Below are 10,682 nucleotides of genomic sequence, written 5' to 3' on the forward strand. Positions count from 1 at the left end.
ATAGATAAGTTCAAGTTGACTAGGATTTCAAATTCTTGTCATAATAAGCTCGTTATATCACCCAATTAGTGGAATAGGATAATAAATGAAACTAGATCCTACTCAACTTGAATTTTACAATAAAATATTCCGGTCAGTCAAATGTTCTGTTCTTCTTAAACTAGTTTTTAAATAATTCTTTCTTATTTTGACCCAAGGTCAGTAATTTGGAGAGGAAGGATCTCCCGTATTACATCGACTTTAGCTGTTGACTGTTGTTAGGGAGTAAGGGACTGTCTTGAGAGAAGAACCCTACCCAACTCAGGCAAGCGTTTCGACCCTTAACTTCTTACACTGTATGGAGACCAGGCCACATCTAGGTCAAGACCCTTGGGTACCCTTCTACTGATATTTTCTAACCTCTTGGACATTGGGGACTTGGAGAATATCTAGTTGGAACTCCTCTCTTTTGGCTCAGCTTTCAAAATCATACTTAAATAACAAATAACATTATTTACATTCGACAGATATTTGTCCTCATCTTGTTTGTTGTTAACACAACATTTCGGCTGATATACTCTCCAGCCTTCACCAGGTGTCTTGGGGAAATTGCAAACCTGGGTTCTCGTTCCTAAGGTATTTTTCGATATAATTATTATTATTCGGGAATCGAACTCAGAATCTAGGGGTTAGTAGCCCGTACTCTTGACCACTATGCCTGTGGGCATAGTGGTGTAGTGTTTAAGAGTGCTGGCCACTAACCCCAAGATTCCAAGTTTGATTCCAGGTAGTGACCTGAATAATAATAATAATAATAATATCGAAAAATACCTTAGGAATGAGAACCCAGGTTAGAAATTTCCCCAAAACACCTGAAGAAGGCTGGAGGGTATATCAGCCGAAATGTTGTGTTAACAACAAACAAGATGAGGACAAATATCCATCAAATGTAAATAATTTACATAATTCCTCATCTCTTAAATATAGAACTGTATCAAATAACATTGGTTGTCATGGTAACCTTTATCAGTCCCAAAAGGACGAAAGGCAAAGTTTATTTTGGCAGGATTTGAACTGAAAATGTAAATAGCTGTAAAAAAAATACTGCTAAGCATTGGGTCTGACATGCTGACCATTCTATCAGCTCGTTGCCTGAACTAGCTCTAACGTAACGGTTTCAAATTTCGGCACAGTGCCAGCAGTTTTTGAGGGGAGGGGGAAGTTGACCCAGCACTTGATTGGTTCCTGTTTTATTGATCTCGAAAGGATGAAAGGCAAAGTTGAGCTCAGAACGTAAAAATGTCCAGCATGCTAATGTTTCTGCCACCTTAACTAGCTTCGAAATAATAGCATTATTTTAACATTTACTCAAATACACACACACACACTCACTTATACACACACATATGCATACAGCTTTATATGTGCGTGTGTATGATATAACTATTTTATCAATTTACCATTTCCAGTATGGTGACATATTGGTATTTCTGTAAAGAGAGAATCAGTATCTCATATCTTAAACCTCTTCTCTTTCCACTAATCCATTGTTTGCTGAGATTTTTAATGATCTCACCTGAAACTAATTATGTTGTTAAATGTTTTCTTTTGATCTGTGTGTGCGCGCGCGCGCATATTTTATTTGTACAAGATTATTGGCCACTCAGATTATGTGTAGAATATATTAAAGATAAAATAGTGAATGGATCCTTGTTGTATATGTAAATGGTTGAGTATTCCACAGACATATACATACCCTTGGTGTAATTTTCAGACAGACTTAGTATACAACAAGGCTGGACCTTTTAAATTTCTAATACAATCCATATGATAGGCTTCCTCACAGTTTCTTTCTATATAGAGGCATAGGTTGACTTGAAGCTGTGATGAAAGGCCCTGGCCCAAAACACTGAACAGACATGATGATCAGACAGTTAAAGTGTTTGCTTTACTATCACCAGGTCTCACATTTGATCCCAAAGTATGGATGTGTGTAATAATACATGACTCTTTATACAACACCAGCTTTGCAGCCTCATTTTGCCATCCATAAGATGACCCAAGGCACTCAGTCCACCCTGCGAAGTGGCTGGCATTAGGAAGGGCATCCAGCTGTAGAAACCATGCCAAAATTAAAAATGGAGCCTGGTGCAGCTATCTGGCTTGCCAGCATGGAAAATGGACGTTAAATGATGTTGATGATGAGATATATAGATATAGGTAGACAGACATATATGGCTTGTAAAACTGAATGTGCTTTACTCTAACAAAAGCTATTAAGCACAGATTTTGAAGTAAATTGTTATGCCTGCCCTTCTAAAAACAAAATAGACTACACACACACACACACAGCTTACACCACTGAAATTACATAGATTATGTATTACATCAGAAAATATTCTTTTTTTTTTTTTTTCTTCATTATTTGAATTTGAACATAAAACTAATTTCTTTATAAACTTCAGTTACAGCAACAGACAGTGATGGGATTTCTGATTTCAGTGAGGAATGTTTGAGCTGTTTTGACATTTCAATGTTATACATATTAACAAAATCTCATCCCTGTCACCTCACTGTTCCCTTCATGACAGTTATTACAGCTGACATCTCTGTCTTTGCTTAAATATATTTGTATAAATAACACAGGCAACTGTTTTTTTACTTGTTTCAGTCATTAGACTGCGGCCATGCTGGGGTACTACCTTGAAGAATTTTTAGTTGAATGAATCAGACACCAGCACTTCTTTCGTCTTTTAAAGCCTGGTACTTATTTGTCGGTTACTTTTTGCCAAACTGCTAAGTTATGGGGACATAAATACACCGACACCGGTTGTCAAGAGATGGTGGGAGACGATGTAATCAATTAACCAGTCCCCTAAAATTTCAGGCTTTGTGCTTACTGTAGAAAAAATTATCATTATTAGAAGTTAATGGATTAGCAGAGCATCAGAAAAAACACTTTGTGCCATTCCTTCTAGCTTTGTTCTGAGTTCAAATCCCACCAAGGTCAGCTTTAACTTTCAATTCTTCTGGGGGTCAGGCACTGAGATGAGTGTTACCTTCCCTGTCAAATTGCTGACCTTGGGGCCTAAATTAAAAACTGTATCATTACAAGAGAGAAGTGTTGTCATGGTAATGTTGAACCAAATGTTTTGCAGTATTTTCATAGTCAAAGTGAAATTAAACATCAGAGATGCTTTGCCCCTGGCAGAAACTGTTGGAACCACTCGGGTTTTGCAAATTCTTCTAAATCTATTGCAATGCTGGGAATGCTTCCATATATCGTCAGCATGTATCTCAGGGTCACATGCGTTTCGCCCCTTAGCTTGTTGTGGGGTCAATAAAATAAAGTACCGGTCAAGTACGAAGGTTGATGGTATCAACTCAGCCCCTCCCCTCAAAGTGCTGGTCTTGTGTCTAAATGAGGATTATTATTATTTCTATGTTTATCTTCTTTTTAGCGGACATGGTATGTAGGGCTATGTTCTGAGAAAATGTGACACAAAGGGTCATGGATGCTAAAAACAAACCGTCAATTCCTAATTCCCTTCTACCAAATTTTTGAAATAATATTTTATGGAAGAAATTTATTAGACAAAAATCAAACAAGATTCTTGAAATTTCAATTAAAATTAACCCACTGTTTCTCAAGCAGTTTTTTTTTTGTGGGGGTGCTAGTGATGGTGGGGGGCAACTTGTTAAGTTTAATTAAAAATATTTGTTTTAATAAGGTGGTTGGCATTAGGAAGAGCGTCTGGTCATAGAAACCATGCCAAAACTGACAATTGGAACCTGATGCAGCTCTCCAACCATGCCAGCTCCTGTCAAACCGTCCAACCCATACCAGCATGGAAAATGGATGTGAAATGATAATCATCCTTTCTACTCTAGACACAAAGCCTGAAATCTTTGGAGAGGGAACTAGTCGATTACATTGATCCCACCATTGTTTCACTGGCACTTAATTTATCGACTCCCAAAAGATGAAAGGCAAAGTCGACCTCGGTGGAATTGGAACTCAGATCGTAGTGACAGGTGAAATAGCGCTAAGCATTTCATCCAGCGTGCTAACGATTCTGCCAGCTCACCACCTCATGTTAAATGATGATGATAACGACTTTGTATGGGTTTGTAATTGTGGTTAATTTCTTAATGACCTTCACCACTTGCAGGGTGATTGATCTTAAGTAATTACCATAACTACCACAAACCCCCCACCCAACTCCACTAGCAATCTGTCTGCTTGGTAGCACCCTAACTGGTCTCATGAAAAAAAGGTTTAATACATCAACAAGTCTCACAGTTTGTAATGTGTTGACCCTAAAACTGCAGTTAGAAGAAAGGTCACCTAACCTAGAAAGTCTTTAAGCTTTTGTCTCAAACGATAAACATGTCAGTCTTTGTACATGAACACACCAGCTGTGATAGACTTGTCCGACTGTCATAACTTCACGTCATATGCTGTGAATTTATTACTCATTTTATTGTGACTGGCTACTAACCTCTTTGTTCCCACCCCCACCCTTGGTTCTTCAATGCAAACTTTCTGTTTTAAGCAGGTCTTCATTAAAACCTTCTGTCAACGTTTCATATTTATTCATTGCTAACACCAGCTTTATAATGACAAAAGTTATTGACTAAATTCTTCGTTAATTTCAAAATTAATTAAAACAAAGGCAGTGTATTTTAACAGAAATATAGTAATTAAAGGAGTTAAAGGGATCTAAATTAAGAGGTCCCATCAAAATTTTAGGTTAATTTATATTCCAAACACCAACTAAGTAATGACCCAAGTGATTTTACTAAATTCTTCATTAATTTCAAAATTAATTAAAACAAAGGCATGCAAAAGCCCCTTTCGAACGTTGGGCCTCATGGAGGCTGTGACCAAGTCCATTTGCCATTATGCTGGGCTTCGAGCGTTGGGCCTCACAGAGGCTGTGACCAAGTCCATTTGGCATTATGCTGTACTTGAGAGGAAGACCCATCAAGCCAAGTAAAACCACAGTTGTGGCAGATACCGGTCTCACGCAAATGGCACATAAAAGCACCATTACACTCTCAGAGTGGCTGGCATTAGGAAGGACATCCAGCTGTAGAAACCATACCAATACAGACTGGAGTCTGGTGCAGCCTTCCAGCCTTGCCAGCCCTGGTCAAACCGTCCAACCCATGCCAGCATGGACAACGGACAGTAAATGATGATGATGAAAGGCAGTATATTACAACAGAAATAGCCTAGACATGATATCACTTCTAGACTTTTCCATTATATTTATCTTAACCTTTTTGATAACAACCCACTTGAAAGTGTCTCTGGTTCAGTAATACGAAATTCCTGTTTTAAAACGATCTAGATAAAAACCTTTCATATTAATTTATGTTCCAAATGCCAGCTTAACCCTTTCAAGCCACAACTCTGCTGTAACAGATGTGGGTACAATTGAGTCTGCATCCAGGAGATGCAAACACAACCAGGGACCCCATGGTTTTCTGTTTACAGCTTTGCTCATTGGCAGAAACATTGTTATTTGCAGCTGCGAACACAAAACCCATGTGGTCTCCACCTGCTTTAGCTTCTTTCAAGGACACTCGAATCAAATGAAACTGAGTCTGCGAAAGCATTCTCATGGATTCAACAGGGTTAATAATGACAGTTATTTTAATTATTTTCAAAAATAATTTAAATAAGTTATTTTAATTATTTTCAAAAATAATTTAAATAACTAAAGCTGTAAGGTATTTTAAGAGAAATATGGTGACAAGGGTTAATCAAATATGGTAATGAGGGTTAATTAGGTTGTTAATATGCGAGACAACTTGTGGCATTGATTTGATTCTGACACTGGAAATTCTGAGTTCAAATCCTGTTGAGGTACAATTTTGCCTTCCATCTTTGGGAGAAGTGTGGTTGGCAGTGAGATGACCCACAAAGAACCAGTCTAAAGTGATGCACTGACAGAATTGTTTACATATCAGATGAGATGCCTTGTTGTATTTGATCCAGCTCTTCAGATCCCACAACAACCAATTTAGGTGATAGACTTAACTCGTCCAGTTTAACATCACCTCCACCACTGCCATCTTGAGTACCTTTAGCAGGGTCCACTATCTTGTAAACATTCTGACCACGTCTCCCGCCCCCATACCTTTAGCGGGGTCCACTATCTTGTAAACATTCTGACCATGTCTCCCGACCCCTACTTCTCTCTCACCAGTCTCTCACCTAAAAAGTGCCATTGGCACTCCCTTTTTCCCTAATTAAGAGATTAAAGATAAAATTACACAGGAATAAAGAGTATCATACAATGTAATCATTGGGATTAAATTAATCCTCTCTTTCTCTCTGTATCCACTCTAATTCTTCTCTTCTACATTCACTTGCTCCAGACTGGCCACAGGTCATTCAGTTTTGCTGTTAACTTTAATAACTTTCACTTATTCACACAGATTTTTAGCCACTGCCCGATTCTTTTTTAATTTCACCCACATTGGGAAAACATTATTGTGACAACAGTTTTTTGCTGGTTCTCAAACAGCAACTATTTGTGTCACAAAACCCTTGGGAGAGGCATGAATGTCATTGCATCACTTCCACTCTAAAAAGTAGAATTTTTGACAATGCAACAACAAAAACAAAAGAGTAAAAGAAAATTCTAATTATGAGGCACGTAATCCCAGTGGGTTAATGAATTAAGGCTAATTAACTTATTGGGTTCGTATCTTGCTAACAGCAGTGTATGTTTGTGCCCTTGGGCAAGAAACTCAATTCTTCTTGCCTTGCGAAAATGTTTAAAAGAATGGCTTCATGCCTGATTAACTAATTAATAATTTATCTTTTTTGTACATTTTCTGATATCTTGTAAATTTAAAACTGCTAAAATTTTATTTCTGTACAGAAATTAAAATGCTAATTAAAAGTTATTAAAAAAAAGAAAAATTCTTTTCTTTATTTTGTTCACATTTTTTTCCTCAGTTTGTTTTGGTTGTCTTCAACGAGGAAGCCTCTACATGGATGCTAGAAATACCAGCCATATAATTTTCAAATCCCATTGCAAGTCTTAAAATAACAACAACAGCAACAATAAAAAAAAGGAACATATTTTTAGTGTAGTCCTAGATATACATTGTCTGCAAAAACAAGCAGGATGGTCATAGCTGGAATACCTTAGAATTATAGGCCAGTTCAAACAGGGCTGACTTAGGGAGAAATGATTACAACCCTTTAGAGTGTGGGTACTTAATAATAATTAAAAGTTCTTCAAGGTGGTACTCCAGCATGGCAGCAACCTAGTGACTGAAACAAGTTTAAAAAAAAAAAAACTGGACCATTTTACTATCTAATCGTCATCCTTTTGGGGTCGATATAATAAGTAGCACTTAAATACTGGAGTTGATGTAATCGACTGCCTGCCACCTCCTCCAAATTACTGTCCTTGTGCCCATAGTAGAAACGATTATTATTATTATTATTATTATTATTATTAAGGTGGGGGCAAGCTGGCAGAATTGTTAGCATGTTGGGCAGAAATGCTCGGCAGCATTTCGTCAGTCTTTACATTCTGAGTTCAACTTCGCCTTTCTCCTTTCAGGGTTGATAAAATAAGTACCGAGCACCAGGGTCAGGTAATGGACTGACACATCGCTCCCCCACCAACTCTCGCTGGCCTTGTGCCAAAATCTGGAACCAATCTAAATTTATTCAGTTTCAATTGGTCCTTTGTCTCCATGGTCTCCATCACTAAAGTACAACACCAGTCTCTTAATCCAGTTCGCTTAGTTCCGTCATATATCGTGACATCCGTCTTTAAACTATTCTGTGAGGTACCAAGTGTTGTTTCAGTCTAGTGTTGCTACTTAACGTCACTATTCCAAAAATGTATAACTTCCTGGATGTGAAAGAATTTTGAAGGAAACATGTGTAAAGTAGGTTCTATGAGACCCCGCCCTCTCTCTCAATTTAAGAGTCAACCAGTTCCTGTTAGGCTTGGCTTTGCCATGTCAATAATTAACTAACAACTTTGCCAATCACTGAGAGCAATTAATTAATTAAGGCTGTGAATTGGCAGAGCTGTTAGAGCACAGAGTCTGAATAAATATCTTAAAGGATGCTGTCTAACACTCATGAGTTCTAATCCTGCCAAGGCCCACTTTGTCCCTTTCGTTCTTTCAAGGGTCAAAAAGAAAAAAAGAAAAAATCCTACTTCAGGATAATGTAAAACATCAAACCAGATGCCTTGTGGTATTCATTCTGACACTTTGCATTCTGAGTTCAAATCCTGCCATAGTCTATTTGGGTGATGGACTTAATCCCTCAGCCGGTTTAATATCACCACCAGGCACCTAGTGGGGGGGGGGGGCACTGTGTTGCAAACATTTGGGCTGGATTTTCTGTTATTAGGATACTTTCCCCACTCCTTTCCTTCAGCCCCAGGGGCCCTATGAAGTTTTGTGGGCACTGCCCCTCACTTTCGGTTAGAAAATGCAAAGAAAAAAGAAGAAAAAAAACAAGTAATGTGACTCACCTAACAGACGTGGTTCTGTGGTTAGGAAGATTACTTCATAAGCATGTGATCCTGGGTTCAATAACTTGGTAGATGGGAACTGGAAAAAGTCCGTCACATATATATATATATATATACTCTTTTCCTTGTTTCAGTCACTGGACTGCGACCATGCTGGAGCACCGCCTTTAGTCGAACAAATCGACCCCAAGACTTATTCTTTGTAAGCATAGAACTTATTCCATTGGTGTCTTTTGCCGAATTATTTTACCTGGAAACAAGGTGAGGGTTAACAACAGGAAGTGAATCTGCCCATAGAAAATCTGCATCAATAAATTTCAACCTTAATATGATGACGGCAACAAGCTGACAGAATCGTTAGCCAGACAAGAGAAAATGCTCGGCAGCATTTCGTCAGTCTTTATGTTCCTAGTTCAAATTCCACTGAGGTCGACTTCACCTTTCATCCTTTTGGGGTTCAATTAAACAAGCTCTTGTTGAACACTGGGAGTGATGTGATCAACTGGCACCCTTCCAGCAAATGCTGGCCTTGTGCTAAAATTTGAAATTAATATGATGACGATGGTGATGATTGTTTCTTCCATGGTAGTCATGGCAACTGATCTTTCCATTCCTGATACTCTTCGTCAGTCACAAGTCCTGACACAAATGTTACACTTCCTTATTCTTGGACTCTCTGGTGACAGGAAGCAGAATTTGAACCTAAAACACACAGAACTGGAATAGACACCACAAAGTATCAAGTCCGACGCTCTATCAATCCACTATCCTGGACTAGTTACTATATTCTATCGACCCCCTGATAGAATAAATAACAATGTTGATCTTGGCAGAATTTGAACCCAGAATGCAGAAAGTCACAACAAATACTGCAAAGTGGTTGTGTGGATACAAAGATTGGTTTGTTACCAAATGGTTTTGAGATCTATCCCACTGCATGGTACTTTGGCCAAATGTCTTCTATCGTAAACTTGGTTCCATCAATGTCTTGTATGTAGAATTAGTATTTGGAAATTACATAGAAGCCCATTGTCATCATCATCATTTAGTGCCTGTTTTCCATGCTGGCATGGGTTGGATCGTTTCACAGGAGCTGGCCAGTTGGCTCCAATTATCTATTTTGGTATGCTTTCTCCAGCTGGATATCTTTCCTAATGCCAGCCACTTACAGAGTTTTCTGCGTGCTCTTAACATGGTGCATATGTATGTGTGTGTTGTGTGTGTGTGTGTGTGTGTATCTTTGAAAATGTTCACATTTTGTGACTTCACACAAAAAAATCTTGAGTGAAAAAAAGGAAACTTTTTGACATTCCTTGCAAATGAATTATCCTGCAGCTCAGCATTTTGGCAGACAAGTGGAATCATAAAACCGTCCCTTGCTTGAGAAACAACTAAGGTTTAATGACTGGAAGGGCATCCAGCTGTGCAATAATGTCTCAACATACATTTGTTTAACTCATGCCAGCATGGAAAAAAAAGTGAATGTAGACTGAATCATCATCATTTAACATCCATTTTCCATACTGGCATGGGTTGGACAAACCAGAGACCTGCACCAGGCCCCAATTGTCCATTTTAGTATGGTTTCTACAGCTGGATGCCCTTCCTAACGCCAACCACTTTACAGAGTGAACCAAGTCTACTGGGTTCTTCTGATGTGGCACCTTTTTTACATGGTGCCAATGAAAGATATTGTCTAAAATTCTGCTAATTCAATGTGGACTGTCCTGTAGCGGTCAGTGTTAACAACCAGTACATAACTAACATCTAACATGAAGTGCCATTTCTGCCATGGTCAACATTTTACGTCCAATAGGGTTAATGTCTTGTATTGTGGTGGTCAGTGTTAATAACTTGTACATAACACCAACAAATTTGGACCATACCGTTTCCACAAAGGTCAAGTTTACTGTCGACTGGACAAGAAGTGGTCAGAATCTTTTGTTTTACTTGTTTCAGTCATTGGACTGCGGTCATGCTGGGGCATTACCTTCAGGAATTTTAGTCAAATGAATTAACCCCAGTACTAACTTTGTTTTAAGCCTGATATTTATTCTATCGGTCTCTTTTGCTGAACCTCTGAGTCATGGGGACGCAAACACACCGACACTGGTTGTTAAGCAGTGGTACAGGACAAACAAACACTCAGATATATGTACGATGGCTTCTTTCACTCAC

The sequence above is a fragment of the Octopus bimaculoides genome, chromosome 20 (assembly GCF_046866305.1).
Source record: "Octopus bimaculoides isolate indiv1 chromosome 20, ASM4686630v1, whole genome shotgun sequence".
Lineage (NCBI taxonomy): Eukaryota > Metazoa > Mollusca > Cephalopoda > Octopoda > Octopodidae > Octopus > Octopus bimaculoides.